Raw genomic sequence first — 14,980 nt, 5'->3', positions numbered from 1 at the left:
TCTGGACATGTAATTTTGATATTTTGTTGCAATATAGTAGTTTTATTGACGTTCAAAAAATTGATGTATCAATACTTATACAGTGATTAGGCTATACTATTTTTAGTGTTATTTATAGGTATTCATATAGACAATCGAACATAGGGCTCTCATAAAAATGATTCTAATATTGTAAGTTTGTTCATATTTTAATTTCTGTTGAGTTGATGTTGATTTACAGTGTTCTTACAATTGATTCTTCACAAAACAACCTCAAATTACAAGTCATCGTTTATCAATTCAATAATAGTTGGTTAAATTTTTTCTTAACAATGTCCAAATATATGGTTCATACATAGTTGCTAACACGTTGTCCAATGGTTGTCGTACTAACATCTTAAGGCCTTAGATTTCCCTTTCATTTTGGATTTTTTGGGGGTCCCCGATGGAGCCTTCTCCGAGATCGTTTCCAAGGACTCTCCTAAAATGACCTCTAGGATGGCAGCCAGCTAGAGTTCCCTTGTAAGAACTCCCTAAGTTCCCTCAGTGGTAGTTCCTTCGGTAGGGACGATGGCAGAGCTGTCCTTGATTTCCATCGTGTCAAGATTGAACTCTACATTCAAATCCATCACTAGCAAAAGAAAAGAAGAAAAACACTAAGCAATTAAATACCCACTTTCAATATGACGAAATGGGTATCGGGGAAGGCCTCCCCTAAAAATTTCATGGATAGGTCCCCGTTGAACCCGTCGCTTTCAAGAACATATTTCTCACAAGTAACTCAAGGCAACTAATTGGGAACCTAAGAGAGACAACTAAAAATGACGCTGATACAAACAGTTTTAGAAAACAAAGGCCATTGTGGATTCCTAACAACTCCTTATAGGCATAACAGAATGAATTTGTTGGGTGTATATTCAAGAATCCATAAACTACCGTTCAACCCTAATTCCAAGATCCTATCAGCATGCAAAGTCTACAGGTTATTGGTGACTATACTCTAACTAGCTACACAGTATGGACACTCATGGTGCATGAAATTCACACACAACCCAACCCTAGAAACATGTTTTTACAAGAAACATTTGACCATTCAAACACACAGTATGTTCTAGACCTAGCTTGAACTTGGCATTTATATCCTAGATATGAAATAGCGTAAAGTCAATAGAGCGTAAGGGAACTTACTTGATGTTTAGATGGAGAATGGAAGGTTATCGTGCAAACTACCCAAGAACGTTGAACTGAGTCGATCAGGTGGTTGTAGCTGGCCTACGATCACGTGGTTGTAGCTGGCCTAAACGTTGAAGTTCTCATTTGGCTAGGGGTGAAGCAAGTTTGGATTTATGGGTTCAGCGTTTGGAAAACGAAATGAACAGAGGTTAAGGAATTACTGGATGAGACAGTTGAGAGCCTCTTGCATTCACTGTTAATGGCGACAATAAAGTGAGAGTGTTTGGAAAATAATGGCTCTGGTTTAAAAATTGCAAGAGGGCTTCTGAAGGTTGAAGATGATAAAAAAAGGAAAAATAGGTTCTTGAAACCTATTTATACTTCAGTTGAGATCTTAGCAATTTGAAATAAATAGCCCATATCGATTCTTCCAAAAAAGCATCTTTTAATCTGATGGATGGGGAGTTGAAAAGATCATATTTAATGCTCAGCCTAGACATTTAATATTAATCATTGCACATCTCGTATCTCGTAACGCATTAAAGGAGGGGTCACCTCAATCGCCATGCCATCATTACAACTTCCCTTAAGGAATGCGCCCCCAACGCGCGCGTCACTAGTAAATGCATTAAAGGCGCCGCATGCATGCCATGCCAAAGGTACATGCAGTTAATAACTCATTACTTGATGACAAATCATGGGATACATCCGTGATTCCAGCCAGCACCATGTGTTAAGAGTTTGCCATAAAGAAGCGGAGGAGTACTGCAAGCTCCTAGACTGCGTTACATCTCGAGAGCTTGAGGGGTAATTGTTATCTGCATTTTTGCAAAGTATGACACGTGGCATTAAATGAGGAAAACTAATTTAATCCTTCCTTAATTGAAGTCATTTGATATTGTTCTTTCACATAAATGCTTCCAAGAAACGGGAATCATCTTGGATGAAAAGGAACGCGGAAGACTACCCATACATGCCTTAACTTCCCGAACACTGAAGGCAAAACATCTCTCCTGGAGCCGAAAGGGTCTAACAGGGAAGATTGCTCAGATGATATTCAGACAGGCATTCGAAAGATCTAAAACAGATATCGACCATCATGAAGTGTCGCAGATGTTGACCTTCTATACATGCTAGGTCACCAAAGTGACAGTTATGCTTTTTTTTGAATAAGATTAGATCTTATCTCCTACATCCAAGCATGGTAGTGTGCGTACCGACCCCACCTTTTTGCTAGATGAATATTACAGACTCCTACTCGTAAGGGAATAAGCTTTGAGTGACATGTGTCCCCTACTTTGAAAGGTTTAACTTTTGCGTGACATGTGTGTGAGCAGTACAAAATGGTCCCCATTATCTAGCTGCTACATGCACGGGCATAATATTTTCCACGTGATCATTTAGTCAGCTCCAACAATGCATGTAATTTACCCTAATAGTGAGATTTGAGCAAATACCTTAAGCGGGTCATGGGCATGTCCATACCCACCACTTAGCCTATAAATACCCCTCAATTCTCATACAAAAGGGGCATCAGAATCCACACAGCTAAAACTTTGCCAATATTACTCTAGGTCGTCTTCTTCTTCAAGGAAAACTTAGAGTAAAGAGTTAGAGTTTCTTGCAAAAATATTGTAAACATATCAATACCACTCTTAGAGGTTAATAGTCTGGCTCGTGGACTAAGATTTATGAACACCCGAACCATGTAAAAAATCTTCATCTCTTTATTTCTACAAGTTATTATTTCTTTAGCTCCTAAATATTTAGTTTCTGAAAATCTTAGTAAATAACATCAAATCAGATCCAATCACAATTAGACATTTAATATTTTGCGGTCTGTTGTAATTTGATCAGTCAGTTATCATTAGATTAGATTGATTATGTACACTTCCACACTCAAGGGTAGAGGCAAGTAGTGTTGTAAATACAGGCTGGACTTTTTAACACAACACGAAATTGGCATGAGCTTGGAAGGCACGAGCACGACTAAGTAGGAAAAAATACGGGCTCGGGCACGACACAACATGGTGCTACAAATTGGCACGACACAACACGAAAAATATATCTTTAAGCACGACACGATACAAAAAATATGTCCTTCAACATGACACGACACGAGAAGCATGAAAGGCACACCAGGAAAGTTCGAATAGACTAGCCCAAAATACTCAACACATGAAAAACCTAAAAAATATGACACGACATATTAAAAACCCTTATAATAATAATAATAATAATAATAATAATAATAATAATAATAATAATAATAATAATAATAATAATAATAATAATAATAAGATATGAATTTATTAATTATAAATAATCATAAAATTTAAATATAATATTAAATATGATAATTATATAATAAAAACAATTAAAACATGAAAAATTATGGTTATATATTAATTTATTTATAGGTTGTGATATAATAATTTGAGTATATTCAAATTCTAATAATGGTAATAATTTTTTTTATATAATTATATGTAATATATTATTAAAAATTTATATAAATATAACGAAAGTTATAAAATATATATGTACTTTAGTCATTGTAAGAAAATATAAAAAAATAAAGCACGAATTTAAGTTTAGATTTGAAAATGGACTGGTCTGTATAAGAAATACGGGCTATTACGAGCAAAGCACGACACGGAAATATCTTGCTTACGGGCCGTGTCAGGCCCACCCTATAAAAATACTAACACGATACAATACTATCCACATATTTTTCTGTAGCATGGCAAAACACGATCTGTTTTTTGAAAAATATAAATAAATGTGAATCCAGGGCTGGCCCAAGCATTTTGGGGGCCTTGTGCTAAATTTTTAAATTGGGCCCTTTAGAAAAAAAAAAAACATGTACATTAAAACTACAATTCTATTAGTAGCTTTTTTTTTTTTTTTTTAATTGCTTCATAAATTTTCAATTAATTTTTTTTTTTATTTATGTATAAATAATAGGAAAAAAAAATTAGACCTTAAGAAAATAGGGGCCTTGTGCAATGGCCCAAGCTGTCCAATGCTTGGGCCAGCCCTGTGTGAATCGAGCCAACACGACACGTACGAACTTACCACACAACGACGAGAGGCAAGTAGACAAGAATAGGGGGTAAGTTGAAAAATGCCTCTTTTATTAATCAATTAATCAAATTTACCTCTAATTTTATATTTATTTGAAACATACCTCTTTTTATATGTATTGTACCCAAAATACCCTGACATAAGAGAGTCACAGGGAGAGTATTTTGAAGTGACAGGGGCAAAATTGGTACAATGTTTAAAAAAAGAGGTAAAAATGATAGACTTTAAAAAAGAGGGTAAAAATAAAAGAAGATAATATAAAAAAGGTATAGAGTGTAATTTCCTCCAAGAACAGAGGCAAGTAGTGGGCTCAGCCCACAGCCGAAATAAAGCCCATGAATTTGATCCATGGTTGCTTATTGTACATCCTTTATTATTTTTGCTGCCCCTATAAAGAGTTCAGATCTAATTGGGGGCTAAAAGGTTAAGAGAAATCCTTTTTTTTTTCTTTCTTTTCTATGAATTTATAATAATGGCTTAATATTGTCTTAATAAGTGTACAATTTTCATTTTCCAAACAATAACAAGCTAACCCAAACCCAACTTCTAAGTGCAACTCCAATCAGACTTTAAATTTAAAGTTACAGTAGAACTATTAGGCCAACATAGCATTATTTTATTATTACATATATAATTTTAGTTAAGTGCACTGCATATATACAGTAATATTGTAACAACTGCATTTTTTGTAGGGAAAAAAACAAAAAAATACAAAAAAGGAAAAAAAAAATTACAAAAATACTTTGGGCAGGCCCATTAAACATTTATACAGTTCACATACAAATATTTACAAAAATATCACATGCACTAAGCCTTCAGCTGTACAGAGCGAACCATGAAGATGAAAATACGCGCTCGTTTCAAAACTGCAAAACAACCAAAATGAAACCAAAACGAGAAAAATACAACTATTAATTCTGGCAAAATCAACTGGAAAAAAATACCTGCAATGATCTAAACTGAAAATGACGAAAAAAAATCAGAAAAACTGTGAAGAAACTGAAATTACACATTTATTTTCTGTTTTATTCGATCAAAACAACTCCCCCTAATATCAAAATCCAGATTCATGAAATGTAGATTTGTAACAAACAGATATGGACCTCCCACCAAATTCAAAACAATGTATGATGTGAAAATTTTAAAAAAACCTCATGAATAATACATCTACGTTATATACAGTTACATTTTGATTTATTTTTTGTTTTGGTTGCCTTATAGTTGCATTATCGTTTTATGATAGTTTATATATTATGCAAGAATTTAATTTGATGGGGACTAAGAAATAGTAGTTATACATAGTAAGTTTTGTGCAAATAGTTGCATATTAATTTTATAGTGAAATAAAATATGCAAGTAGCAAAACTATAATAAAACTACAAAACAACTGTATGCAAGTGCAAATAGTTGCCTTATAGTTGCATTATCGTTTTATGATAGTTTATATATTATGCAAGAATTTAATTTGATGGGGACTAAGAAATAGTAGTTATACATAGTAAGTTTTGTGCAAATAGTTGCATATTAATTTTATAGTGAAATAACATATGCAAGTAGCAAAACTATAATAAAACTACAAAACAACTGTATACAAACTAAAATACAGGAAAAATTCTTTGAACATCAACATCCATGATAAATCTCATTGTTACCCATTGATGATATAAAAATGGACAGGAAACAACTAGATAAAAAACATATTAAAAAAATACATACAGAAGGTGTAAAATTTCAAATATGGGAGAAAACCAAAAAGAAACCGAAAACAAACCTCAGTTCGAACATCAGCACCAACATTAGCTTTTTTCCCAGAAACGTTGACAATGAAATCTCTATATGGGAACAATTTTTTCTTAAGTAATAATGTAATTGTTTTCAATCAGTATTGGCTCATTTCACCCAATTGCCTCATTTTAAGGAATGACTGCTGAATGGTTAACTTTGGTGAAATACTCTCTAACACCACTATATATAGTTTTGAAGATTTTTTTAAGCGATAATGTAATTCTTTGTGACAGAAGTTCATAAATAGCAGAGGCCAATAAAATTTGGGGGTAATTGTAGAGAACAATATACCGACGAGCATTGCAAATAATTGTCAGACCAATACATAGATATATAAATTTATATAACCAATTATAAATAAAAAATTAAAAACTGAAATAAAATAAAAATTAAAAATTAAAAACTGAAATAAAATTAAAAATAAAAAGAAAAGAAGAAAAAAGAGAGTGAAATGATGGATTGATTGATAAAAGTCAATCCTAGACCTAAGCAACAATATATAAGAAACTAGCTTTACAATTAAAAATTAAAAATAAAACGAAAAGAAGAATTGTTATGGAAAAAAAAATTAAAAATTAAAAACTGAAAATAAAATTAAAAATAAAAAATTAAAAACTGAAAATAAAATTAAAAATAAAAAATTAAAAACTGAAATAAAATTAAAAATAAAAAATTAAAAACTGAAATAAAATTAAAAATAAAAAAGAAAAGAAGAAAAAAGAGAGTGAAATGATGGATTGATTGATAGAAAATGAAAAAAGAGAGGGAAGAGAGTAGGATTTGATTGATGATGGATGGAATGATGACTAAGTGGTATTTGTGTAATAAAACCAACTTTGTAAGTAAAAATGTAGACATAAGCGTGTAGAGATATTTAGGTAATAAATTGTGCAAAATAGATTTTTCATGTAAAAATTTCTTTTTTGTATTGATTTTTTATAGTTAATTTGTGTATATATTATATTTTATTAATATAATATTAAATATATTTTTTTGATATAAATTTTTTTATTGCGGTTGAAATAGAAAAAAATTATTGACATTAAATTTAGTGATAGTATAAAATGTATAAGTTGGAGATGCTCTAAGTGGACTAAAAGATGGGCTAGACCTGCATGACTTACATAGGATAGGTAGACCTATATTTGAATTTCTTGTAATAGAATTGTAATAAGTCCTTCACACAGTACTAGTGTGAAACTAGACAGGTTTGTCTATTCTATGATATATATGGTGGGACTGGGTTGGGATCGGTCCACATATGCTTATCTCTAATTTTGAAATAACTTCATATATATCTTAGGTAACCCCCACGTGTCTAGTACTTCTTTTTCTTTTATATTACGTATATGTGCACGTGCACATTTAGTGTACCTTTCTACATGTCCACTTGTACATATAATTGACACTTGAAAGTTTATCACACAAAGCTCAAATAATATCATATTAATTGTATACACATTAATAAAAGCGACAGAAGTCTAATATTATCTAAGTCTCAACTTCCATACTTAATAATATGGCCATCAAATCATCCTTAAGCCTTTATTTATAGTGATGATCTTTATCCGAGTTGAAGCCACTAAGGCTAGCTTAGTGGTGAGAGAGTAATGAAAAAAAAAGAGAGATTATGGGTTCGAACTTAAAACTTTGAAGTTATTAAGCTATTAATTGATTGTAAAATACCATTATGCTACCCTAAAAAAAAAAAATCTTCATCCCAGTTAGGAAAGAGAGAAAAGAAAGAAAAACATTAATTCGTAAATAGTATATGCAATCACCGTATGTGGTAAAACTTAGCATCTCTATTATAAAAATCACAAGTACTAATTACAAATGATTCAAATTTCAGAAGCATTATTATGTTTAGGGGCAGAAGTATATAGAAATAAGATGGGACTGTCGTATATATTTTAACTAGTTACAACATATATTTATAAATAAAAGTAATATTTATAAATATAAAATAAACTTTGGTATAATTGAGGTCATGAGTTTTAATTTTAATAAAAGCATATTTACTTTAATATTTGCATTTTATTTTTTAAATCTCTACTTACACTTATATTTAGTGTCTAAATTATTAAACTTTTTTTTTTTTTATTTTATACTACATTTAATACTAAAATATAAATTTGTATTAATTTTTAACATGATATATAATATGAAAAAAAAATGCTCTCTTACTTAAAAAGAAAGTGTCGCCCCTCAACTTAAACCCAGAGTTGCCACTGATTATATGTATGATGTCATATTGTCATAGGTAGAGAAGGGTTCCACGTTAGTTTTCTAAGTTCACCATCTAATTTGCACTACCCACATCCACATGCTTCTTCTAAACTATGAGCTTCACTCTCAAAGACTCATTCATGCTCTCTCTCTCTCTCTCTCTCTCTCTCTCTCTCTCTCTCTCTCTCTCTCTCTCTCTCTCTCTCTCTCTCTCTCTCGTATTGATGTAGTGTCACATGCGGTGTCCATCGAGTCAAATCCCAATGGGGTATTGGAGGGGTGTGGTGGAGCCCTCATCATGACCAAATAGAAGGCCCCCTAATTCTTCACTCAAATACCCAAATCATTCATCTCAATGCTACAGTCTCTCCTCACTCTCCCACATTAGTTGCCACTTTCTCTTTATCATGTATGGGCACGGTTGTGGTACTACACTTTTAAGTGTACTACTTGCTACTCATTTATAATTGGGAATTGTTTTTCTATACTTAATAAATCTTAAATTTTTTTCCCTAAATACATACTTAATAATATTGGTCATATATGACCACATTCCTAATATCCCACAAATACCCCTCCCATTTGAAAAAAAATCAAAAACTCAAATCATCCATCCATGGCTGCCTCATCCCGAACCTCTCTCTCCCTCTCGCTGACCACGGCTTCAGCGCCCGACCACCACGCCCGGCCACCGACGACTACCCACTACCCCGACTACGCACGACCACCGTCCGAACCACGCACGACCCAGCCCCCTCTCTCGGACCCAGCCCCTCTCTCTTCCTCTCTCTCAAACTGAAAAAAAAAAAAAACCAGAGGTCCGATGGTCGGACCATGAGGTTAATCGGACCCCATGGTCTGACCATCGGACCCAGCCCCCTCTCTCTTCCTCTGGCAGCCATGGGTCCGATTGGTTGTTTTGAAGATGATGAACTTGTTGTGCAAGCGTTTAAGTTCAAATCAAATGGTGAAGAAGGGAGAAAGGAAGTTGAATCCTTTACACGTGTCTTATCTGAAATGGTTTCCTCTTTAATGTTAATTCTTCATACATAATACTCTTTTAGTTTTTTTTTTAATACATAATACCCTAAACCATAATTAATATCATTTATGTGGTGTAAGTTCCCAGATTTCAGAAGGTGATCTCCACTGGTTCCTTGGAGACTGTGAATCTATCAAGAAATTCTTTACCAAGCCAGGCTGTTTCTGCTATTAAAAAAACCCAAGGGTCCGGAAAAAAAAAAAAAAAAAAACCGGCTAGGGTCCGATGGGTCCGATTGGTCGGACCCATCGGACCCCTGGTCTGACCATCGGACCCTAGCTGGGTTTTTTTTTTCTGGGTCCGAGAGAGGGGGTATTTGTGGGATATTAAGAATGTGGTCATATATGACCAATATTATTAAGTATGCATTTAGGGAAAAAAAATTTAAGATTTTTTAAGTATAGAAAATCAAATTTCCCTTATAATTTTACCTAATCAATAACAACAATATTGAAAATACTTTCTTTTGAAAAAAATAAGAATTCTTATTCATATGTATGAGATGAACTATCAATCTTGATAATAGAAAATAAAAATAAAAATATTTACTCAAAATGAAATAGAGATGATAATGAATGAAAACTCAATGGATTAAGATCAATAACAACAGATATGAGAAGATTAAACATAATAAAAGTAAGTAAAGCAAAGATTATTGTTAGAATAAAATCCCTCAAATGTTTAGGACCAAAGAGCTTGCACAATCAAGAGAAAACCAAAAGATAATGAAAACAATACCTAAACAACACGAAAATGGTGACAACTAACGAAACAAATGACTGAAACAACTGCATATGAGAACCACCCAGAAAGGATAAAAAATGACATGAGGGGGCACTGCCCTTCGCTGAAGCTCGTGTCCACTACTCACCAATTACAACCTGCACATAATGCCCAAGGTTGGAAACACTAGCATCAACCACATGACATGCCACTATCTAGGGTTTAAGGAGATATGAACCCCTATTGTGCAATCACTACCATTGTAGCCACCAAGAACCAACAAGCTAAAGCCACCAACGCCCCACTCAAGGAAAGAGGCCACATATCCTAAAAGGCCACCCCAAACCCTTTAGAAGCAGTAAAGGACATCCACGATCTCCCTCGAAAGGGAAAAGAGAACAATCCACTAGAACAATCGCCTACCAGCCACCAAGGAGACTGACCTTGGAAAAGCCATCCTTTCGAATATGGTGTTGCACCCACGATGCAGACACGCAGTCATCTGTGAAGGAATATAGAACCAAATAACAGAGAAGATGAAGCACTCCAAGTTAGTCGCTACCCTTGACCCACCATGTATATCCTCTCAGCTAGGGCATCAGAGAACCACACTGGTAGAGCTTGTAGAGGGTCTAGTTGAGAGAAACAAAAAATGATTAAAATCATAGCAAAAGAGAAATAGACAAGGGAGAGAGAAAGTCATTATTGGTTTGTGATACTCGATATTAAATTACAAAAATAATAATATGACACATTTACTTTAGTGATATTACACTAGTAAGTATTTCTATTTTAAGAAGTAATTAAACTAACATAATTATGAAACTAATATAATAATTTCTTATTTCTCATTTTTGAAAAGGGAGACAAACAAACATGATAATTAATAATTTAAATATATATAACTCGATAATATTTTAAAATATATATATATATATGCAAATATTTTTTAATAAAAATCATCTTCATTAAATTAAAGCTAATTTCTAAAAAAATAGCATAATATTTAGAAGGGACACCCCCTCCTCAAATATACGACCAACATAACATCCACACTGTCTCGCAAGAAAATGTGTAGCTTGATCAATAGATCATTTAACAAAATCTAATACAATACCACTTAAAGATCGCAGTAAGTCTTTACAGTTTGCAACCACTAAATCAACACGAGAAAGTAGGATTATTCGATCCAGTCCAATTATTTTCTCCTAATCCGACCCATATCCAAGTAGTAATTAGATTTATAAAATTATCATCCGATCCAATCTAATAAAATTTAAAAATCTAATTCGATCCAATACAATTACTAATTGGATTAGATCAATATTTCAATTAGATGTCCATTTACACTCTTGATGTTTATTATCAACTTAAAAATATAAAAGAAATACATATAAACAAAATATCACAAATTTGTAAAATCTTTAGTTGGTATATTTGGTAAAGATGACAAAATTAATTATGTGTGGTATTTTCAAAATAAGGTTGAGATTTTGATTTGGTATGAAAAGTTTTTTAAAATCGAATTGTGTTATATTTGTTAAATAAATACGCAATTTTCTTATTTAGAATATCTTATATTGAATTTTTATGTTTAAGGAAAGTATTAATATTTATTTTAATTAATCTGATTTGTTTCTCAAGAAATCTTGTACAACTTGTATCGTTGATGTATATTTTGTTTCCTTAATTATTTAAGGAAACTTTGCTGAAAAATTATCTTGATGCAGTGAATGTTTGAACAAATTCTGATTTTTCTTTTTGAGAATAGTTTTCATTTATTTCCTAATTATTTTCTTACTTGTAAAGCACGACCTGTGATGTTTTAATTGAGAATATATTCTTACTCAAGTAAAAATAAATGGTTTATTATGTAATAAATACTAAATTTATATATGGTATTTCTTTATAATTAATTTATTTTATTCCTTTTCTGATATGATTTTCATTAATCTCTCCAGCTAGGATGAGTGATGTCTAAGGAAAATTCGTGGGATAAATTTGGCTTTGATGGAGCCTTATTCACAATGCTAACTAGACATATCAAGATTTCATGTGCACACTTTTCATATCTGTTCAGATAAAATTTCGTCATTAATGAGTTTTTGTAAGGAAACTAAGTAATATTTTCTCTCTGTATCCAAGCCTTTGGAGCTCAATTTTAGGTGCTATTTATCCCTATAAATTTCACCTAAACCAGCAACAAAAGGTTAAACTCTTCCACTTCTTAATTTCTTATATTTTTAGAAGAGAGTTTTTTCTTTTGTAAATGATAGTTGTTATGTTATTCCTTGGTGAGTTTTTGTGCCTTTGAGATTACTTTTGTGTGAATTAAACTACAAAAGTGAAGAATGTGAAGAACAACTTTCGAGACAAGATTCATGTAAGTCTTGCTTTAAGAGGAGGCAAGCACCGTTATCTTCGGGAGAATATTTCTACAAGTCTTGCTTCAGGAAGAAGCCAGCAGTGCTATCTTTGAGAGAAGATTTCTACAAGTCTTACATCGGGAGAAAATAAGCACCACTATCTTCAGGAGAAGATTTCTATACATCTTGCACGAGATGAAGCAAGCATTCATCAAGTAATTTGAAGGGAGTTCAAACATTGGTGTCTTAAGGAGATTCATTCAGCAAAGAGGAGTACATCAAGCTTGCGGTAAAATTATTAGAGATAGTCTATATTTTGTTTAAGTCAATTACTTTTTACTTGTTGAAAAATTTGACTAATGAATCTTATATTTTGACGTGGCCACGTGGACTAGTAGCAATGTGCAAAGATTATTAGTTCCACGCATAAAATATTATGTGTCATTTTAATTTCTGCAGTATATTTTTGATCTATCATGTTCTATTTTTGATAGAATAGATTTCGATTCTATTCAAATAAGTTTACTACAGTTTTGAATGTTAATTGTTAATTTTAATTGCTAATTATAACAAATAAAATTTCAAGTTTAATACTCCATAAATTTAATGCAACTATAAGTTTGAAATGACTAAAACAACACTACCAATAGTAAAATAAAATACTTATAAAAAGGATAAAATAAAATAAAATATTGTGAAAAAAAAACAAACTAACCAAGTATTACAAATTCATAAAAAAAAAAATAGTCAATATAAATATAACTAAAAATATATATTTTTTATTTTTTAATATCCTTTTTATATAAATAAATATAGATAATTTTGTAGTATATATTAAATATAATTAGGCTAAATTAATTTTTAATTAGATTTTGAGATTGACATCCAATAATTAATTAAATCTAATTAGATTACAACTTTTAACATCCAATCTAATTCAATTATAATTTGATAACTAATTTTTTGTAATTAGGTTAGATTAGATTACTTCAGTTCGGTTCAATTAGATTGTATTAGATTCTATCCATCCCTACGAGAAAGCATGATAAAATAATTACTATAAACATATAAAATAATAAAAAAATCTTGTCAGTCTTACAAACATGCAGCATAAAGAGAGTAGCTAAAGTTATTATATACAGAGCACTCACAATAATTTCTTTATTATAATAGAAATTATTTAATTTTTTTTACTAAATGTGATAAAAAAAGGCTTTCATCAGTTTCTTTAAGAGCACTCTTAACAACTTCTCTACCTTATCCATTAAAATACATCACCAATAGTCCAATAATCTATTTTCTTTATTTTATAGCATATTTTTATATTACACCATACATCATTTTTTTTTTTTAAAATACATCACAAAAACTCTACTTTTTTTAAATTTTATTATATTTTATTCATTTCAAATATATAATATCAATATATACACATATCCCAATACAAAAATAATTATTAAAACCCAAAATAACTAATCTTATGTTTAGTGCAATGAATAATATTTTATAAATGTAGAGCATGTTTAGTGTATTTAAAAAAAATTAAAATGAAGGAGTTTAGAGCATTTGCTCCAGCATATTTTTAGTATGATTCTTTAAATTTTTGAAGTTTTTCTATTTTAGAGAAGTTGTTGTAAGTGCTCTTAAATTATATATGTATAATAGAGATGCACTCAAACCAATACAATTTGCTCTACATATAGAGAATGAATAATGTATTCTTTAAACTTATTTTAATAATATATAAATAATGTTTTATTTATGTACATCGTATATATGTTCAAAAATTATAATTTTAATAGTGTAAAAAATAAAAATAATATTAATTTAATGATGTAGAGAAAAATATAAAGAAACTGATGTATGTTGTAATGTAAAAGTGTGCTGTAAAATAAGAAATGTAGAATTTTTGTGATGTATGTTAAATGATAGAGTTTTCTATTTTATTCTTTAAAATACATTACTAAAATTCTACTTTATCTATTTTACCTCAAATTTTTACATACCATGCATATCACCTTCTCTATTTTTCTTTAAGTCATTTAAATATTATATTTTTGATATATTTTATTCATTTTATATAAATAATTTATATAATATTACACATATTAGAAAATTTAGGAAAATAATATTAAAATATGTTTAGCTTAATTATCTCTACATTTAATTACATACTATTTATTAAACTAAAAAATATATAAAATAAGTAAGATTTATTTCATTTGTTGGAAGTTTAATTTTGTAATTTTTTTCTTTATAATTTAAAGATTGAACTATTTGAACTCGTATAGAGTGAATGATCTTACTGGTTTGAAAGTTTGGACATTGGTAGGGTAGGTTTTTATTAAATATAGTTAAAGCGTGGGAGGCACTTGGGGGCTCTACTTTATTAATATTATTGTTAATTTTCTATTTTATTTGATAACTTTAATTGTTTGTGTGGTGAGGGAAAACGACGTGCATTAAACAAGTGGGCTCTTGAACGGGAAGCACTATTATCATCTACTTCTCTTTTTCACTCCCACCACAATAGCTTTGAAGTGACATATATATTCTCACTTCACTTCTTCTAGCTACTAAAACACAACATCACTCA

This window comes from Cannabis sativa, chromosome 1, assembly GCF_029168945.1.
Source record: "Cannabis sativa cultivar Pink pepper isolate KNU-18-1 chromosome 1, ASM2916894v1, whole genome shotgun sequence".
Classification (NCBI taxonomy): Eukaryota; Viridiplantae; Streptophyta; class Magnoliopsida; order Rosales; family Cannabaceae; genus Cannabis; species Cannabis sativa.
The sequence above is the reverse complement of the archived record's forward strand: the minus strand, read 5'-3'. Positions refer to the sequence as shown.